Genomic DNA, 21,828 nt, shown 5'->3' with positions numbered 1-21,828 from the left:
CAAGCTGCTTACACATCCTGCAGACGTGTTTGTCATGGATCACCATGGCATCCAAAAGCTCCCGCATTCCACAGCTGCAATATAACATCTGACCTGTCATTGTTACTTATGTTATTTAATTAACTTAATTTAGTCTCTTAATTAACCTAGAATAATTCCTATGTATACCACACCTCTTTATCCCATGCACTGAATTTCCACATGAACGTATTTTGCTACTTATTCAATCTCCATCTCACTTTGGCATAGTGAACTGTCTCCTCACTTGCCCCTTACTGATCATGCAATTTGAAAAGGCTGTCTCTTTTATAGCCCCTCTGATGATTCATTAGCTAGTTTAACTTCCTGCTACAGTCATTAACATCACATAAACCAACAGCTTTCAGGTGATTGACAGATAAGTGCCAATCTGGGTAGTTCTCCATTTAACAATATAGCCTACCTTACTTGAAGGTCAGATCTTGATGGCCTGATTCCTAATTCCCTAACACATCACATTTAAAATCTTTGTACTGTCTATAAATGTGCACATAATTTGGTCACATCATATATCCTTCAGCTCTTTATCATCTGTCAAAAACTCTGTTTCGCTGACTCTGGCTTTTATTGCATCTGTCTCCCTTTGCTCTGAGGAAGTCTTGTGGTGCTGTGGGTAGCATCCCTGCCTCTAAGCTTGAAGAGCTGGGTTTGAGTCCCAACCCAGGACTTGAAGACCAAGGAAGATGCATCTATAATGCAGCCAAGTAGGTTGAATAGATTTCTGTCAGCCATGAGGTGGAAAGAAAGTTGGAGCCTCTACCATCATGATCCATAGCTCCAGACTACAACATGCATAAGTGCATGAGGCCAAAGCAACTTGGACTCCCTGAGTGAACTGTAAAACAACACCACCACCCTTTGCTCTAGCATCTGTGGGGGAGCATGTAGTCACTTCAGTCCTACTCTATGGAACTCCCTCTTTATCGATCCACTTTCCTCTTCATCTTTAGAATCCTCCTCCACATCCACCTCTTCAATCAAGCTTTAGGTTGCCTCCTCTAACTTTCACAATGTCTATTTCCTTACATCTACCTATGAAGACCCAGGGAATATTTCTTGCCTTAAAGTTTTGTTTTATTCATTTACGGGATGTGGGCTTCACTGGCTGGGCCAGTATTTTTTGCCCATCCCTAGTTGCTCTTGAGAAGGTGGTGGTGAGCTGCCTTCTTGAACTGCTGCAGTCCATGTGATGTAGATACACCCTCAGTGCTGTTAGGAAGGGAGTTTCAGGATTTTGACCCAGCGACAGTGAACTGCAATACATTTCCAAGTCAGGATGGTGAGTGACTTGGAGGGGAACTTCCAGGTGGTGGTATTCCCATCTGCTGCCCTTGTCCTTCTAGATGGTAGGTTTGGGAGGTGCTGTCTAAGGAGCCTTAGTGAATTCCTGCAGTGCATCTTGTAGATGGTACACACTGCTGCTGCTACTGTGCATCGGTGGTGGAGGGAGTGAATGTTTGTGGATGTGGTGCCAATCAAGCTGGGCTGCTTTGTCCTGGACGGTGTCGAGCTTCTTGAGTGTTGTGGGAGCTGCACTCATCCAGGCAAGTGGAGAGGATTCCATCAGACTCCTGACTTGTGCCTTGTAGATGGTGGACAGGCTTTGGGGAATCAGGAAGTGAGTTACTTGTCCCAGGATTTATATGGCTAACCCAGTTCAGTTACTGGTCAGTGGTAACCCCAGGATGTTGATAGTGGGGGATTCAGTGATGGCAATGCCATTGAACGTCAAAAGGGGCGATGGTTAGATTCTCTATTGTTGGAAATGGTCATTGCCTGGCACTTGTCTGGCGTGAATGTCGCTTGCCACTAGTTAGCCCAAGTCTGGATATCATTTTCTTGACAAACTTTTAAGAAACAATCTAGATTTACTTTACACCATTTAATATTTTACATGATTTGTCAACAGCCTCTTTTAACTGCGTTCTTTCTAAAAATCTTCAACGTCTTTCATTTTTGCTCAGAGCTCATCCTTCCTACACTTGGAAGAAATCACATAGGCCTATTCTGTTCCTCTCTTTTGTAAGTACATCCTTTTCATGATGATATAACTAAAACTGAACATATTGCCCACGTGTGCTTGACCAGTAGATTTCACATGGCCTTAGAACAACTTCTGCAGAATTTTATTCTACTGATGCGGCATTTTTTGGTCCATCAATAATACTTTTCTCAAATTCATACGTGGCATATAAATTCAAAAAGGGAATCACTCTTTTATCAGAACAGTCTGTGATGTACAATTTTATGTGATCTACCAGGCCTTGTCCATGGTGACATCACAAAGAGGTGTTTTGAAAAGAGCAAATAAAAATATAAATTCTGGTATAATTCAACTTTTTTATTAAGTATCACAAACAATTGCCTTTATGGGCAAACCAAGTGCAGCCAACTAACTGAGTGAAGGTTTGGAGTTTGGTGAGAGGGGGGATTTGGTGAAAAAGGGGAAGGACTTGTTCGTTTCCTCTTTCTACCTTTCTAACCCCATAGAAATTGGTTCTTGCTCTACTACAGGGAGAGGAGCTAGCTGTTTGGTAAGTATCTGGTAAGTGGGTAAGTTCTATTCTATCCCTAAGGTTTAAAATAGTACATAATTTGGTGGTAAAGTTAATAAAATATATAAGAATGCAACATAAATAACTGATTAATATAATTAAGTAATTATTTAAAACACATTAAGAATGGCAGGACAGGTGATGTGTCAAGGCTGCAGCATGTGGGAGCTCCTGGATAACATTGTGATCCAGGGCAAACACGTCCGCAGTAAGTGATTGCGGCTTGAGGAACTCGGCTCAGAGTCATTGAGCTGGAGGCTGAGCTGCAGACTCTGCAACATATCAGGGAGGGGCAAAGTTACCTGGATGCTTTATACCAGGAGGCAGACACTACTTAGGATAGGGTCTTCTGATTTGGTCAGTGGCCAGGGACAGGAGGGTCTGACTGTGAGTGAGGCAGGTAAGGGGACCCAGAGGGCAGGAGTGCAGGAATGTGAGCCACTGCAATTGTCCAACAGGTTTGAGGCTCTCTCAGCTAGTTTGGATGAGAGTGGGGGCTGCAGGATGAATGAGCAAACTGACCATGGCACCATGGTATAGGAAGCCATCCAAGTGGGGGGAGCAAAAAGAAACATAGTGGTAGTAGGGGACCGTGTAGTAAGGGGTATTGACACTTCTCTGTAGCAAAGAGCGAGAGTCCAGATGGCTGTGTTGCCTGCCTGGTGCCAGGGTTCGGGACATCTGCTCAGGGCTGGAGAGGAACTTGCAGTGAGGGGGGGAGGATCCAGTGGTCATGGTCCATGTACATACCAACTACAAAGGCAGGATGAGGAAGAGGGCTCTGCATAGTCAGTATGACAAGCTAAGAACCAAGTTAAGAAGCAGAACCTCAAACGTAATAATTATTACCTGAGCCTCGTGCAAATTGGCATAGGAAAGATAAGATTATAGAATTGAATGTGTGGCTCAAAGTGGGAGAAGTGAGTGCTGATTTGTGGGGCACTGGCACCAGTATAGGGGAAAGTGGGATCTGTACTGTTGAGACAGTCTACATGAACCGTGCTGGGGCTGGTGTCCTCGTGGGCCACCTAACTAGGAAAGTAGAGAGGGTTTTAAACTGAATAGTGGGGGCAAGGGATCAAATTTGGGAAGATGTGGTCAACCAAAGAGTAGAGACAAGTATTAATATGGGAAATGATAAACAGACTGTGACAGGAAGGGACAGAGAGTACAAATCTAAGAATAAATCAGCAGATAAGGCTAGATGCTACAAAAATAATAAAAGAACAAAACTAAAGGCTCTGTATCTAAATGCATGTAGTATTCAAAACAAAACAGATGAACTGATAGTGCAAATAGAAATAAATAAATACGATCTGATAGCCATTACAGAGACATGGCTACAGGATGACATAGAATGGGACCTGAATATTGAAGGGTATGTGACATTTAGGAAGGACAGGAAGTTAGGAAAAGGTGGAGGGGTAGCTCTGTTAATTAATGATGGTATTAGCACATTAGAAAAGGATGACCTAAGTTCAGGAAACAAGGATGTAGAAGCGGTTTGGGTTGAGATGAGGAATGATAAAGGCAAGAAAGTATTTGTGGGAGCGGTATACAGGACCCCTAATTGTAACTACACAGTAGGACAAAGTATAAAAGAAGAGATGATGGGAGCTTGCCACAAAGGTACAGCAATAATCATGGGGGATTTTAATTTACATATAGACTGGAAAAATCAGATGGGCAAAGGTAGCGTAGATGACGACTTCATAGAATGTTTTCGGGATAGTTTCCTAGAACAGCATATTCAACCAGAGAACAGGCTATACTAGACCTGCTATTGAACAACGAGATAGGATTAATTGATAACCTCCTAATGAAGGCACCCCTAGGTAGCAGCGATCAGAATATGATAGAATTTTGCATTCATTTAGAGGGAGAAACTAATGTGCATAAGACTAGTATTTTAAACTTATATAAGGGCAATTATGAGGGCATGAAAGCAGAGCTAGCTAAAATGAACTGGCAAATGAGGTTAAGGGATATGTCAATACAAGTTTAGTGGCAGACATTTGAAAGGATATTTCAGAATACACACAATATGTACATTGCAATGAGAAAGAAAAATTCCATGGGGAGGGCTCACCATCTGTGGTTAACTAAAAAAGTTAAAGACAGTATCAAACTTAAAGAAAAAGCATATAATTATGTAAAGATGGGTTGCAGGTCAGAAGATTGGAAAGAATATAAAGAAAAGCAAAGAATGACTAAAAGATTAAAAAGGAGGGAAAAATTAGAGTATGAGAGAAAGCTAGCTAGTAACATAAAGACGGATAGTATAAGTTTCTATAGAAATTTAAGTAAGAAAAGTGTTTACAAAGTGAGCTTTGATTCTATAGAGAGTGCATCTGGGGAATTGATAATGGAAAGCAGAGAGATGGCGGATGAATTAAACAGGTATTTTGCTTCTATCTTCACTATAGAGGACACAAGTAACATCCTGGAAATAGCTGTAAATCAGGAAATGGATGGGAGGGAGGAACACGGGAAAATTACAATCTCCAGGGAAGTGGTATTGAGCAAATTGTTGGGGCTGCAGGCTGACAGATCCCCAGGTCCAGATGCACTTCACCCTAAGATCTTGAAAGAAGTGGCTAGTGAGATAGTTGATACACTGGTTTTAATTTTCCAAAATTCCCTAGATTCGGGGAAAGTTCCATTAGATTGGAAAATAGCAAATATAACTCCTTTATTCAAAAAGGGAGGGAGACAGGAAGCAGGAAACTATAGGCCAGTTAGCCTAACACCTGTTATTGGCAAAATGTTAGAAGCTATTATTAAAGATGTTATAGCAAGGCACTTAGAAAAATTCAAGCCAATAGGGCAGAGTCAACATGGTTTTGTAAAAGGAAAATCGTGTTTAACCAATTTATTGGAGTTCATTGAAGGAGTCACATGTGCTCTGGATAAAGGGGAACCAGTGGATGTACTGTATTTAGATTTCCAGAAGGCATTTGATAAAGTGCCACATCAAAGGTTATTGCAGAAAATAAAAGCTCATGGTGTAGGTGTAACATTGGCATGGATAGAAGATTGGCTAGCTAACAGAAAGCAGAGAGTTGGCATAAATGGGTCTTTATCTGGTTGGCAGGATGTGATGAGTGGTGTGCCACAGGGATCAGTGCTGGGGACTCAACTTCTAACAATTTATATAAATGACTTGGATGAAGGGTCCTGAGGAATGATGGCTAAATTTGCTGACGACAGAAAGATAGGTAGGAAAGTAAATTGTGAAGAGGGCGAAGGAGACTACAAAGTGACATAGATAGGTTAAGTAAGTGGGTAAAGGTCTGGCAAATGGAGTATAATGTGAGCAAATGTGAAATCGTTAATTTTGGCAGGAAGAATAAAAAAGAAGCTTATTGTTTAAATGGTGAGGGATTGCAGAGCTCTGAGATTCAGAGGGATCTGGGTGTCCTAGCGCATGAATCACAAAAGGTTAGTATGCAAGTACAGCAGGTAATTAGGAAAGCTAATAGAATGTTATAATTTATTGTGAGGGGAATTGATTTCACAAATAGGGAGGTTATGTTTCAGTTGTACAGAGCATTGGTGAGACCACATCTGGAGTATTGTGCACAGTACTGGGCTCCTTATTTAAAGAAAGATGTAAATGCATTAGAAGCAGTTTAGAGAATGTTTACTAGACAAATACCAGGAATGGGCAGGTTGTTTTATGAGGATAAGCTGGACAGGTTAGGCTTGTATCCACTGGAATTTAAAAGAGTAAGAGGCGACTTAATTGAAACCTTTAAGATCCTGAGGGGTCTTGACAGGGTGGATGTGGAGAGGATGTTTCCTCCTGTGGGAGAATCTAGAAAAGGAATCACTGTTTAAAAATAAGGGGTTGCTCATTTAAGACAGAGATGAGGAGAATTTTTTTCCCTGAGGGTTGTGAGTTGGAACTCTCTTCCTCAAAAGGTGGTGGAAGCAGAGTCTTCGAATATTTTTAAGGCAGAGCTAGCTAGATTCTTGATTAACAAGGGGGTGAAAGGTTATCGGGAGTAGGCAGGAAACTGAGGCTGAGGTTACATTCAGATCAGCCAAGATCTTATTGAATGGCAGAGCAGGCTTGAGGGGCCAAGTGGCCTATTCCTGCTCCTAGTTTGTCTATGTTAGTAGATATGTTGTTCTGTACTCATAGCTTTCAAATTTGAAATTCACTCTAATCAGTTGACATTCTCTTTTAGTTGCAGTTTGATGCACGTATTACATAGGACAGAATTTTACGACTCACGGGCGGGTGCGCACCTGACCCGATCGCGCATAAAATAGTGCGAGAAGGCATCGGGCGAGCGTCCCAACATCATCTCGTATGCGCACAATCTTCAGATCGGTGGACACACGTGGGTGTCAGAGCCACGACCACCAATAATTAAAAGGTCACTTAAGGCCATTAGAAAGCCAATTGATCCAGATTTTACATTGCCCGTGAGATTTCACACTCGTCGCACAAGCAAAATGGGCAGGTGGGCAGCCCACATTTTGCAAAACCTCATCCAAGGGCAGGATAAAAAGGATCAGCAGCATTGCCATTGTGAGTAGTGAGGAGTTTAGGAGATAGTTTGCTGCTGGTTACTTATTTGAACTTGACAGCTTCATCTCTGTTCTGAGCTTCATTCTTAGCATTTCCAGGCTTTATTTCAGGACTCATTGGTGTCTCCAAGGCCCCCGGAGAATTTTGACTGTGTGGACCCTTCCAGATATCAGACAGCCTTCTGTAACCCTGGTAATGGGCATTGTGCTCTCCGCTGGAGGCACCCACCCCCTCTGAGGAGGAAGAGAGGAGCAGAAGGGAGAAGAGGCCAGGTGTCCCTATGCAGCTTCCAGGGGAGAGGCACAGGCACAAGGGGCGCAGGGTCCAAGTCAGAAGGGGTCGCAGAAGACACCACTACCCTGCTGTCAGGGTTTACAGGCTGCAGTGCAGCTCCCTCAATATATCCAAGGTGCAATGCCAGGGAGACAGCGACCTCCATTTGTCATATGATTGAGCCTGAGATCACCTCCAACTGCGTTGGTGGACACCCCAAGCCAGTGGTTCTGAAGGTCACAGTGGCCCTTAACTTATATGCCTCCCACTCTTTCCAGGGGATCTTTGTGGAGTCTCCCAATCAGCTGTGCATAGTTGTATCAAGCTGGTGACAGAAGCTCTGTTCAGGCAGGTAATGACATGCATTCATTTCCATACGGACGAGGCCAGCCAGGCTGAGCGAGCCAGAGGGTTTGCAGCGATTGCTGGGCTTCCCCGTGTTCAGGGTGCAATCGACTGCACACATGTGGTCATCAAGGTGCCAGCGGGTCAGCCCGGTGCCTTCGTCAATAGGAAGGGCTTCCACTCAATGAACATCCAGATAGTTATGTGACCTCAGGATGCAGATTCTTTAAGTCTGTGCAGGGACTTTGGCAGCTCCCATGATGCTTACATCCTGAGTCACTCCCAGGTGCCGAGGATATTCAGTGCTCCAGCCCGACTGGATGGATGGCTGCTGGGTGATAAGGTCTATCCAATAAAAAGGTAGCTTATGACACCTCTCTGCCACCCAAGAACAGAGGCAGAGCAGCATTATAATCGGAGTCATGCCTCCACAGGGCTGTGATAGAGAGGACCATAGGTCTTCTGAAGATGCGCTTCCGATGCCTGGAATGTTCAAGGGGATCACTACAATACCCCCCAGATTGTGTGTCACTGATAGTGGTTGCATGCTGCACTCTCCACAATCTGGCACTGGCAAGGGGGGACCCACTGGAGGAAGAAGATCTTGAGGCAGCTCCACAGGCCACAGTGGATGAATCCAGTGGTGAGTCAGAAGAGGAGCACAGTGAGGAGAAAATTGAGGATGTGGAGGCAGACCTCTGTATCCTTCAGGGAGGCAAGGACACCAAGGACACCTTGATCCAATGCTCATTCAGCTAGGCTGCCAAAGATCTTCCACCTCACGTCAGGGCTGCCGCCTCCATCCCGGGTGTCTGAAATGACCCTTTCCTTTGACCCCAAAGTCCATTCAGTGCCTGTGCAATAAAGTTTAGAGCCATTCACGTCCAGCATTACATACTGGCGTACCCTGCACCAACAAATAAGGTGAAACATACTCAGGCCATCATGACAAAAACAAAATTTATGTAATTTTCACAATCAAAACAAAATAACATTACCATCTCTGGTGTTCACTTCCACACCAATGAGCATAAACAAAACATTACAGAACAGAAGATCACCCGTGACCAGTCCCTCTTGTGCTCATGGTGCCTTAAACTTAACGTTTGCGTGTGTTACATCTTGGTGCCCCCACCTGGCTGGCAGCAGCATTGAGGACAGCCTGCTGACTCTGCTGTCTTGTTGGCCCTGGCGATCGTCCTCTGGCCAGTGGAGCCTGTGAGGGAGCAGCCAGTGCCACAGCTGGCATCTCCCCAGTCATCAAAGCCTCATCAGGTGCTACGGTCACTGACAGAGGGGCAAGGGAGCTGCTGCCATCATCCAGAGCACCCTGAGTGGAGCCCGCAGAGATGACAAGCAGGTCATGTGCCAACGTGAGGTCGCTCTGGACCTCCCTCCTCACCATTGATGGACGGGCACCTAGCTGGGATACTGGATGCCTCATCCATCTCCCACACTAGCACTGACCGCCTGAGGTCATTGCCTGTGTGAGGGCTTGCAGGTCCGAGTGCAACCCCAGGAACCCCTGATTCTGTCCCTGGAGTTGCCTCTCCATGAGAGTCGCCACTCTCTCAATGGAGGAAGCTGTGCACTCGGCCATGAGGGCCAATGCAGTGCTTAAGCTCCGCACGGACTCCTCCACAACAGAGACCATGGCACACATACCCTCATGGATCTCCGCCAGATCCTCCCGCACATCCTGCTGGACATCCAGCATCTGACGCCTGATAGATGACTCCAGAGGCTCATTACCTGCCTTAGACCCAGCATCGTCCTGGTCTCCAGCAGTCTTCCGACTGCCTGCACCCTGGGCACTCTCTGCCTCTGCCTGCACCTCAAGCGAGTGTGAAGTGCCCTCACTGCTGTCCACTGACATTCTAGTCAAAGATCTAACACCCACTGAGGTGCTGGTATCTGCGCTGGTGCCTGGTTCAGAGAGTGGGCGTGACACAGATGCAGCTGAAGCCCAGTGGTCCTCTGGTGTCAGGAGTGGCTCTTCGGGGTCCTGCGAATGAGTGCGCGCTGGTGAATCTAAGGGAGAACAAAGACATGTCATTAGTTAAAGCCACCACCCTGTCACTGTGCATGCCAGGCACCCTGCTGAGACAATGGAGATCTGCATCATGGTGCCATCGTCTTTCAATGATCAATGGGGAATCCAGTTTTGAGCTTCCCATCAATGAAGAGACTACACAAGAATGTTTGCATCCTGGCAGCCACCTCCCCCAACAGCACCGTGAGGCACCCGTCTGAAAAATGGGGGGGCTGAGTGCCCACCCAACCTGCCCTCCTGCCTGGCATCTCCAGCTGCTGTTCAAGCCATTGCTTCACTGTCCAGAACACAGAAGATATGTTCTTCCCTAGCAGCCTTCAAGGAGCTGCCTGTGACGTTTTTAAACCTCTTGGTCGCCATTGGACTGGGCCCCCCAACCTCCTGTTCCCCCCCCCCGCCCTTTCTGACCATTGGGAAGACACGTTTCACACTGGGCGGGCCTTAAATATCCAGCCAGCATGAAATCGGGTCGTGGGCCCACCGATCGCACGCACACGCCAAGGGTAAAATTCAGACCAAAATTACACTAGAGAAGGAGGTCATTCAGCCCACCGTGCCTGCATTATCTCTGCATTGGCAATATCTACTTCAAATTGATTACAGCACTCCAGCTTTTCCCGGTATCCTTTAGCATTCCTCCTCTTGTTGCATTTGTTCAATTTCCGCTGGTTGTGCTAAGATATTCTGGGTATAAATATGTCTTGAACAGTAGCATAGAGCAGGTGACAGTAAACCATTCACGCATTTTCCACACCTCTCCATTAGGCACAAACAATATCCTGTTTATTGCTTCATGAATATGTTTGGTGCTCATATCTAATATAATTTCATAGATTCGTTCATTAAAATATTGTTTTTCTACAACTACAGAACTGGGATCACAGATTCATCAACGATACATGGAAGAAGCTGTTGGTGAACAGAGGCAGCATGTGGAGGAAACAAGAGCAGCAATTTTATATTGGGTATAAAAGTTACATCTTTTTCCATTCCCAATTTTCTCTCGTCCCCTCCTTTTCTAAAAGCATTAGCGCTGCTTACTGTCTGATACCTTACCCAAATGTCCTCTATTCATCTGTGTGCTTATGTTATGAGCTCAACTGTGAAACATCTCTTGCTGGAATAGCTTGGCAGCACATGGAGTATTGCGGAGCTATTCCATCAAGAGGGGCATCACAGCTGAGTTCAATTTCATCCCCACCCAACACACATATTTCCAGTAGAAATGACCAAACATCACTTCTGAAGGATGAAACAGCACAGATTTAAGATTTGAGATTTGACACTGAAAAAAGAAGAGAAAGGAGGGGGAAGGAGATTGGATCAAACTGAAAGAAGATTCTTTAATAATAGATTTACGTGATATATCTTTCTCAATTGTCTGTGTAAAAAATAAGCATATGAATCACTATTAATCTTAATATGTATAGAGCTTTACTCAGTGGGTAAAGGCAGTGAGAAATTGAGACAAGCAGACCAGAAAGATCCCAGGTTTGATCTCTGTTCTGAGCTGCTATTATTTACCTCAGACAGTAATTAACTACAATTGAACTGTGTCCATGGTTTGAAAGGGTTCCTATTCCTGATTGGCATCCAGAAGGCCTGTCTGGAAGAGGGTATAAATTATTAGTGGTGAGGGAGGATTAGACTTAACATCATCCTTCTTTTTCCTGCCAGGGTCAATCAGAATGCTGCCAATTGCAGCTTAGGCACAGATAATAAAGATTGATTTCTTGCGGGGAGTGCCAGAGGGGAAATATATCCCGGTAAAATCAATGTGTAGGTATGTTTATGTAAGGTAGTGTTGAGTAAACTGTGTCCCACCATGTTGTATTTACAAATTGGAAGGCTTCAGAGATCCTTTAATTTAATTTCAAAGCTTTAGCATTTACATGTGAAGGGGGTATCCACACCTTCTTTACTTTAATGTACTTTACTTTGTGTCAGCACAGTCTTACCACATGTTTCTACTTTGATTTCAAGTTACAGCTATCAGTGGCAATGTTGCTCCATGGTGTCAGCACAGAGTATATGAAAGAAATGTGGCAACCTTCGTAGTGCAATTTGCGGCCCCTACAAATGGGTCTACTCATGGTTTAAATTGTATACTCTTCACCTAATCTAAAAAGCTACTTTGGTATATTATTGTGCCTCTTGTGTGTTTGATTATGATCCTGGGTTGCATGGGTTTCATTGTGTTGGCATTCTGCTGCTGTCCATGGGAGTTTCACAGATTTCAGAAGCCAGGCCTGAAGAAGGCACCTTAGGTTTCTTACGATCTATCCTTGAAGTCTTCTTGCTCTATCAGACACCAAGTGGGTTTCCTTAAAATGAAGGCAGTGTGACTGCTGCCTTGGAAACATGATGTTGTCACAGATGACATGCCTGTCAATGTAGTAGAAGGCTTTGTGATTCATGAATGCTGTGGAACTGTGTGGAAGAGCTTATAGAATTCAAAGGAGCAGTGTTTGAAGCGAAAAGTATAGACACATTTAAGGAGAAGCTAGACAAACATATGAGGGTGTTAAGGCACAGCTGATGGTAAATGCTGAGCTGCTCAAATCCCAAAGGGAAACTTGAAACAACTGCCACAACTTTTTTGCAATTTGTATATTTATTTCGAAATGCGTGCCTGAATTCAGTGGTAAGTCCACCGATTCTTAGAGGGTTTTTACAAAACTAAATTAAATATTTATTAATAAAAGAAATAATTTTAAGCACAGGCATATGTCTACAAATTACTACTATGATAACTCCTAGCTCCTCTGATTAATCTAACTCCCAGTTACACCTCCGTTAAGGCAACAGTAAAAACACATAGATTTTTAAAAGACCCAGGCAAAATAACATGATACCCTGAACAGTCAAATTCAAAGTGAGTTTTCTTAACTTCAATTCTTGCAGACAGCAGCTTGAGGCTTAGATGCCAGAGGCTTTTCACATGTGTATAGATCCTAAAACGCCTGCCCTTACACAAAGCCTTCTTTCCTTTATACATATTTTCCCCTTTGAATGCAAATTCCGATTGTTTCACTATGTCTTTGGACTTTACCTCTCTAATAATAAAAATTAACTCCAATAATAAAAATCTATCATAGTACTAATTTTACCAGTAATCTCTGGGAAAAATAAACACACTGGGCAGAATTTTTAGCTTGGCGAGCAGGCAAGCGCCCGACCCACTTGAGCGTTAAATAAAGCGTGTTGACGTCGGCCGAGCGTGCCAAAGTCAACGCGCACTCTCGTGATATTTCACTAGGCGGGCACACGAAGGAGACGGAGACGCTCCCGCCATTAATTAAGTGGCCAGTTAAGGCCCTTGAGACACTAATTGTCTCCAACTTTACATAGCCCGTGCGATTTTTAGGCTGTTGCACGGGCAAAACGGGCAGGTGGATAGGCCACAATTTTCAGAACCTCATCCATGGGCAGGATAAGAGGGCTCAGTGGCCTTGTCAAAGTGATTAGTGTGGAGTTTAGGATATCACTCGCTGCTGGTTGCTTCTGTGAACAGGACAGCTTCATTTCGCTTCAGAGCTGAATTCAGAGAATTTAGAAGCTTCAGTTGAGGACTCAGTGTTGTTTTCTAGGCCCCCAGAGGATTCACACCGCGTGGACCCTTCCAGGTATCAGACAGCCTTCCCTTACTCTGGGAATGGGGATTGTGGTCTCCAGGAGGCACCTCCTCTGAGGAGGAAGAGAGGAACAGAAGGGAGAGGAGGCCAGGTGTCCCTTTGCAACTTCCAGGGGAGCAATCTGTGGGAGGAGAGGCACAGGCACAAGGGGCGCAGGGCCAAAAGGAAGTCCAAGGCCAAAGGGGCTGCAGAAGATGCCAATATCCTGCTGGCAGGGTTTACAGGCGGCCTCAATATGTCTGAGGTGCAACGCCGAAGGAGGCTCACAGTGACCTCCATCTGTCTGAGGATCGGCCCTGAGATCAGCTCCAACTGTGTGGGTGGACACCCCATGCCAATGGCGCTGGAGGTCATGGTGGCCCTCAACTTCTATGTCTCCAGCTTTTTCCAGGGGTCAGTGGGGGACCTTTCAGCTGTCCATAGTTGCGACAAACTGGTGACAGAAGCTCTATTCAGGCATGCATTGACTTTCATTCATTTCCATACGGATGAGGCCGGCCAGGCTGAGCGAGCCAGAGGCTTTGCAGTGGTTGCTCGGCTCCCCCACATCCAGGGTGCAACGAACTGCACACATGTGGCCATCAAGGTGCCAGTGAGTGAGCCCGATGCCTTCATCAACATGAAGGGATTCCACTCCGTGAATGTGCAGATAGTGTGTGATCACAGGATGCAGATTCTGCAAGTCTGTGCAAGGTACCCAGGCAGCTTCCATTATGCTTACATCCTGAGGCACTCCCAGGTGCCGGGGCTCTTCAGTGCTCCAGCCCGGCTGGATGGATGGCTGCTGGGTGACAAGGGCTATCCCCTCAGAAGGTGGCACATGATGCCTCTCCACCACCCAAGAACAGGGGCTGAGTAATGATACAACAGGAGCCACGGCACCACAAGGGCTGTGGTAGAGAGAACCATCGGTCCTCTCAAGATGCGCTTCCAATGCCTGGACCATTCAGGGGGTGCACTCCAATACCCCCCAGATCATGTGTCACTAATAGTGGTTGCATGCTGCGCTCTGCAAAACCTGGCGCTGGAAAGGGGCGGCGCAGTGGAGGAAGAAGATCTTGACGCAGCTGCACAGGCAACAGATGATGAGTCCAGTCGTGAGTCTGAGGATGAGTACGGTGAGGAGAATGCTGAGGGCATAGACGCTGACCTGGGTAATCTCCAAGGAGGCAGGGACACCCGGGATACTTTGATCCTACACTCCTTCAGCTAATCTATCAAATAAAAACCACTACCATATGCCAGGGCTGCAGACTCCAGACTTGATCCCTGACAGGACCAGTTCCTTGGTCAACAGTATAAACTATGTGCCTTTGCAATAAAGTTTCAGGAGACACACGTTCATCATAACATCATGGCCTAACCTGCACACAAAGGCCAGTTGCACAAAGTAACATATCATTTACTTGTTAATGTTAATCGTTGCAGAAATTAGCATTGTCCGGTGTTTTCCAACACAGCATTAAAAAATAGAAAAATGGGGGCACCAAATATCACACGTGATCAGGCCATGTTGTGCTTAAGGTGCTTTAAGTTTTTGCTTGCAAGCGTTACGTTTAGGTGCTTCCCCCTTGCTGGCACCGGCATTGGAGACAGCCTGCTCACTCTGCTGTCTTGTTGGCCTCGATGACCTTGGCGGGCGTCCTCTGGCCTGTGGATCCTATGCTGGCCCCGCCCGGGAGGGAGCGGCCAGTGTCATGGCTGGCATCTCCCTAGTTGCCGCAGCCTCATCAGATGCCACGGTCACTGGCAGAGGGGCGGAGGAGCTGCTACCATCATCCGGAACCCCCATGAGAGGAGCCCGCAGAGATGACAGGCAGCTCGTGCGCCAACGTGAGGTCACTTTGGACCTCCCTGTTCACCATTGATGGACGGGCACCCAGCTGGGATGCTGGGTGCCCAATCCATCTCCCACACTGACCAGCTGAGGCCATTGCCAGTGTGAGGGTTTGCAGCTCCGAGCGCAACCCCAGAAACCCCTGATTGAATCCTTGGCGGAGCCTCTCCATGAGAGTCGCCACTCTTTCCCTGGAGAAGGCAGTGCACTTGGCCATGAGGGCTACTGCATTGCTCATGCTCCGCAGGGACTCTGCCACAATGGAAACCATGGCACGCATTCCTTCATGTATCTCCGCCAGATCCTCCCGCACACCCTGCTGGACTTCCAGCATCTGGTGCCTGACAGACGACTCCAGAGGCCCATCATCAGCCATTGACTGAGCATTGTCCTGGTCTCCAGCAGTCCTCCGACTGCCAGTGCCCTGGGCACTCTCTGCCTCCACCTGCACCTCAAGCAAAGGTGAAGTGCCCTCTCCAATGTGCACCAGTAGACTAGACGGCGATGTGCCCACCGAGTTACTGGTATCTGTGCTGATGCCTGCTTGACAGAGAGAGTGTGACACAGGTGCATGGTGAGCATGGTGGTCCTCAGGGGTCAGAGGTGGGCCTTCAGGGTCCTCATGATGACCGCCTGCTGGTGAACCTAAAAGGGAGAAGAAGGACATGTCATTACTTTAAGTCATGAACCTGTCACTGTGCATGCCTGGCACCCTGGTGAGACAGAGATTTGCATCATGTTGCCCTCGTCTTTTGATTATCAATAGGGATTCCAGATTCCAGGCTCACATCAGTATAGGGACTACACTGGAATGGTTGCAATAACTGACATTCTCATCTCAGTGCACTGCACTCTTACCTTCCTCTGGCGCCCCAACCTCACCACGGCTACTTGACCAAGGTGCATGGGCCTCTCCAGCTCCAGGGCCTCCTGCTCATATTGTGAGAGGATTAGGAGGTGTGAGGGTCCCCCACCAGTCTGCGACCTCTCACCATTGTTATAGGATGTTTTCTCCTGAAAGGACAGAGGAGCATTGATTAGTCCACTCTCTACCTGCAGCGCCATTGCAGCCTGGCCAACCCCAGCTGAGGAACACCTTGCAGGGATCAGCCAATTCATGACCCTGAAGCCACAAGGCACTCAGTCAAAGCAGCCAGCTCTCACCCCCTTGGCCAGCTCCTGCCTCACTGACATTTGGCACGCACACTCTAACAAGGGGGGATGGGTAGGTCCATGGGGAGGATGGGCAGCTCTTAACTGTTCTGCAAAATGACCCATGCCAACATGATACTCACCCTTCCCGATCACAGCAGATCGTTGAAGTGCTTCTGGCGCTGGACCCATGTGCGCCTCACCACGTCGTGGCTGCTGACCCTGGATGCCACCTCCTCCCAGGTCTTTATCGTGAGGTTGGGATGGCGGCGGCGGGGGGCGGTGGGGGGCCTCCTCCTCCTGTTCCTGGGGTCAAGGGTTTCTCTCCGTGCTGCCACCTCCTCCAGGACGGCTGTCAAGCACTCGTCCGACAAACACGGGGCCGACTTGCCCTTCCGCCTACCGTGTCCACCCACTACGGTTTCCATTCGCAACACTTCCGCGTCCTGTGGTGGCAGCTTCCAGACCACATTTGAGTCGGCTGCCGGGCCACCATTGGACCTGGTGGACATCATGTCCCCACCCCCGCCTGCCCTTTCGCGCACATTCCAGGCTGCTTATCACGCTGGGCGGGCCTTAATTGGCTTGCCCGCGTAAAATCAGGGAGCATTGCTGTTCGTGGGCGGTGATCGGGAAGCCCGCCCGCCCGCCCCCGCCGATCCCGCACGCCAAGGGTAAAATTCTGCCCACTGTTTCTTAACTTCTTCTGGCTAGGTGTAACGTTTCACCCTCTTTTTAGAATTCAAGCTATTCTGGTTTATTTTAAAATGTAAATGTTCCTTTTACACTGCACATTCTAAAACTTCACCCATGTTTACCTATTTAGCATTTCAACCCTATTTTCCCACCTGATACATCAAAGCAACAGAGATAAAGAGGCAGAGATGTTTTGGGAGGGAATTCCAGAGTTTTGGGCTTAGGCAGTTGAAAGCACTTTAGCGATGGGGAAATTAAAGTCAGGAAATGCAAGAGGCCAGAATTGGAGAAACGCAGGATTCTGGTGGAGCTTTGGGCTGGAGGAGGTTACAGAGGTAAGGGACAAGCAAGGCCATGGATGGATTTGAAAACAATAATGAGAATTTTATAGTCGAGGCAGTGCCAGACCAGGGGCCACTGTAGGCCAGTGAGCATATGGGTTTTGGTAGAATGGAGTTTGGTGCATGATATGGGAGCAGAGTTTTGAATGTCAAGTTTATGGAGGGTACAAAGTGCGAGGCCAGCCTTCAGAGCCTTGGAATAGTCAAGTCTGGAGGTAACAAATGTATGGCTGAGAATTTCAGGAGCAGATGGGCAGATGCAGGGTAGAGATGGGCTATGTTATGAAAGTGTCAGTTTGCAGACTACGGGTAAAATTTTTAGTTTGGTGGGCGGGCGTGCGCCTGACCCACTCAAGCATCAAATGATGCGCGTTGATGTCGGGCGAGCATCTCGACGTCAACATGCAGTTGCGCAATATTTCATTCGGCGTGCACACACCGAAGTCGACAGTGCGCCCGCCGACAATTAAAAGGTCTGTTGAGGCCATTAAATTATCAATTAACTTAAACTTTTCGCTGCTCGCCCAAACTTATGGTTGGCGGGCAGGCAAAACGGCCAAGCGACCTTTGCACTTTTTAGGAAACCTCATCCACGGGCGGGATGAGGTTTCCTAAAGCAAATAAAAATACAATAAAAACTTTAAAACTTAATTAATAACATGTCCCTGCTCATGTGACAGGGTCACATGAGGGGACATGTTTCATTACATTGTTATTTTCATTATTTTTTTATATAACTCTTCATCTCCCTGAGGCATTATGACGCGCGCACTTGCGCACATGCGCCAAGGTCATGCTCGGCCGGCTCACACTCCTCCCCTAGCCGCAGAGGCAGCGCTCAGCACTGCCACTCACATTTCACGATGGGTGGGCTTTAATTGGCCCGCCAGCATGAAATTGCCTTCCAGCCCGATCGCAGGCAGTGGTCGGCTTCCCAACCGCCCCCTGCCCGCCCCCGTCAAGCCCGCCCAACATGGGCGAAATTCTGCCCTTGGTGATGGAACACGTATTAGGTCAAAAGCTCAGCTCAGGGTCAAATGGGTGCTAAAGTCGCAGATGGTCTGATTCAAACGTACAAACACATGTTCACACAGTGGCCAGGGAGGGGAGTGGAGTCAGTGACTCGGGAATAGAGTTGTGATGGGGGCTTAAGACATGGCTTTGGTCTTCCCAACATTTCATTGGAAAAAACATTTGGTAATCCAATATTAGATGTCAGACAAGCAATGTAACAAAGAGGTTGAGAGAGAAGGTGGTGAGGTAGAACTGGGTATCATCGGCGCACCTATAGTACCTGATGTTGTATTTTCAGATGATGTTCCCATGGGGCACTATGTGGATGAGAAATAGAAAGGGGCCAAGGATAGATCCTTGGGGTGTCCCCAGAGGTAATGCAGGAGTGGGAAGAGAAGCTGTTACGGGTGATTTTTTGGCCATAGCTGGATAGGTAGGAATGGAAGCAGTTACACTCAACTGGACCATGGTGGCGATGGAGAAGGATGGTGTGTTTAACCATATCAAAGACTGCATGTAGTGAAGGGTGAAAAGGAATGGTCTACCTTGGTCATAGTCACATTGAATGTCATTTGTGATTTTTTTCATGTTGTGACAGAGGTGGAAACCTGATTAAAGTAGTCCAAATAAGGAGGTGTGGGATAGATGGGCACAGATTTGGGAAGTGACAGCATGTTCAAGGACTTTGGAGAAGAGAGGGAGGCTGGAGCTGGGGTGTTAGTTTGCAAGGCCAGAGGGGTGAAGTCATTTGAGGAGGGAATGATGATGGCAAATTTGAGGGAACCGCACCTGAGCAGAGAAAACTAATTACAATATCAGCTAACATGGGGCTGAAAAGGAAGTTAGGTGGTCAGCATTTTGGTGGGTTGAGAGAGCAGGAGATGTGTCTCATGGGAATGATAATGTCAGAAATAGCATGTAGAACAACTGAAGAAAAACTAGAGAAAGATGAAAATTCAGGCTAGGACAGGAGACAACCCTAGAGGATGTTTGGCCATGTGAGTTAGAGGAAGGAGGAAAGCAGCCAGGATAGCTGAATGGACGGTCTCAATTTTGCTGATAGAGAAGGTGGCATGGGAATGGAATTTAAGAAGATGGTTTGTATATAGTTGCTTGGTAGTACAGAATTGGAGTCTTGCTGAAAAAAGACACATAGCACCTGTTTCAACTAAACAAAATAGACTACAGCCATTCTCTGGTTCATTCCCCAGGGCAATGTTTTGACCAATCAGAGTCAACCTGCCTGGTTTAAATTTAAACAAAGCTTTGCAGATATCAGTCATCAGTTAACTGGCACATTCTCCATGGCAACACCTCAAGCAATCAGAGTCCACTTGCAAACCAACCAGCGCTCTCTTCTCATGAAGTATAAATTGCCGTTCCCTTTACAGTTGATATTCTTGCAAATTGTCCTGATGTGTGTAAGACGAAAAGTTTCGACAACATGTCTTTTTTCAGCAATACTCAAGATAGCTTGTAGTGGAGAAGAGAAGCTGGAGGTTGACTTTGCATTCTGAGATGACCCTGGAATAGTGAGCAGTTTTGGCAGAGGAGAGAAGGATCCAATAGTGTTTTATGATAGCAGCGTGTGGGTGCCTTCAGTGAATTTCTAGATTTTCAAGAACTCAGTCATGAGAAACAAATTGAATAGCCTCTCAATCTGTGACGAAGCTCTTTGCCATGGCAAATAACACATCAGTCTCCTGCTTTGATGCATCTGTTGATCAGTAATTCTGATGTCTCCTGGGCCGTTTAGGATAAATCAGATTTTTAAAAGTACAAGGCTGTGGTGACTGATTATCTTTGTGGTGGTGGTCACGTTCCAGGAGGCAGTACAACTCTGTCACAGTCTCCATAGTGAAGCAGAACTGGCAAAGACTTTCGTCCCATAGCATTTTGACGGGGGTGTGCCTCTACTTGTAGATGTGTCTCCCTTGGTAAGTAGCATTTTAGCTGCTGCAATTATAGTTTAGAAAATGGCCACTCCACTGAGGATCCCTCTTGCAGTGCTCTCCTTACTGTTGCTCACCTATCCCCTCAGTATCGTTAAGGACAATCTCACCTGCCTAACACACCTTTTTGTCATTCTTCCTCCTGCAAAATGAGGGATCCCTATTAGAGTTCCTATTTTCTAAATTATAATTGCAACAGGTAAAATTCTTGGCCAAAACTTCAAAAAATAAACCAAGAGAAAATAGTACTGAAAATAACACCCAACACATTGTTGGAGAGAAATCCCATTCGCTGAAATTCTTCTGAAAACATTGCAAGTCCCTGCTTTCCCATGTGCCCAAAACATGCCAGGCCCCATCATAAATTTTGCTCAACACACAACACAATCTGAATGAAAATTGCAGGAAATTGTGCAAACTTAAAATGCATCAATTAAATGGATTTAAACATTAAACTGAAGTAGCGTGCTTTAGACCTCAAGCCCCGACCACAACTTAAAGTGTAGTGCAGAGCAAAAAGAGACTTATCAGGATTGATCACCACCCAGTTTTCTGAGCCACCTATCATGGCAACAAAAAGATATACCCTTCTAACCCTAAAGCACTGTAAAGTTAAGGTATACTGCACATATAAACCTATTAACAAATTTTCTTTTTGGAAAAGCGATTCTCCTGATGGATGGATTTTGCCTATAAGTCATAATTTTGATCGGCTTTCACTTTGTATTGTCAGTGGTAAGTAACGTGTGGATATGTCTTTACTTTCCTATCTAGTTCTCCACACTGCTGCACGCTTACCCCTTCAGACAGAAGGCAAAATAATCCGAGCCACAGACTAACCCTGGCTGTTATCAGTGTTGCACCATAATAGATGTTCTTTATGGACAAGCCACTGTCTCTCTGTCTCGGAATATGGCCAAGACCTAGTGAATCTTACCCAGTGAGGAAAGATGAGTGTGAATAGTTAATGATGGCTGCCAAAGATCTCTACTCATAAAGATTTAAAATCAATATAATGATTTTTCATAAGAAATAAACAGAGTGATTAGCACTTTTTACTCTTTTTTTTGTGTAAATGCTTGTCCAGGCCAAAAAGGAGAAAGAAGAGGCAGTGAAAATGGCTTTGCTTGAGGCTGAACAGAGAAAGAAAAAGGAGATAGAGATATTAAAGAAGACACAAATTAATGAATTAAAGGTAGGTGCTTGCTTCAATCATTTGCTACCTGACTCAGATGTGAGTGCTGTCAAGTGGATTAAGGCTGACTCACAAGGAGATATTAGGAAGAGGAGGTGGAGAAGCAGAAGGTATTAGGAAGGGAATTCTAGAGTATGGGCCCAGCTGGTTAAAGGCTATTAATGGATAGGTGAAGGGAGATGAGTATATACAAACAGCTGC

At 46.2% G+C, this 21,828-nt stretch overlaps 1 protein-coding gene across 1 annotated transcript in view; it reads left to right on the top strand.

The window, feature by feature from the left end:
- The window catches only part of smim8 (small integral membrane protein 8), a 39,114-nt gene extending 17,505 nt beyond the window's left edge, over positions 1-21,609 (top strand). Inside the window, exons 4-5 of the transcript XR_013576643.1 lie at positions 10,676-10,770; positions 21,520-21,609. The gene's annotated coding sequence lies outside the window, so the exon portion shown is untranslated. The remainder of the gene's footprint in view (positions 1-10,675; positions 10,771-21,519) is intronic.
- Positions 21,610-21,828: the final 219 nt, after the last annotated feature.

This window comes from Cetorhinus maximus, chromosome 5, assembly GCF_964194155.1.
Source record: "Cetorhinus maximus chromosome 5, sCetMax3.hap1.1, whole genome shotgun sequence".
NCBI classification, from domain to species: Eukaryota; Metazoa; Chordata; class Chondrichthyes; order Lamniformes; family Cetorhinidae; genus Cetorhinus; species Cetorhinus maximus.
The sequence above is the reverse complement of the archived record's forward strand: the minus strand, read 5'-3'. Positions and strand labels throughout refer to the sequence as shown.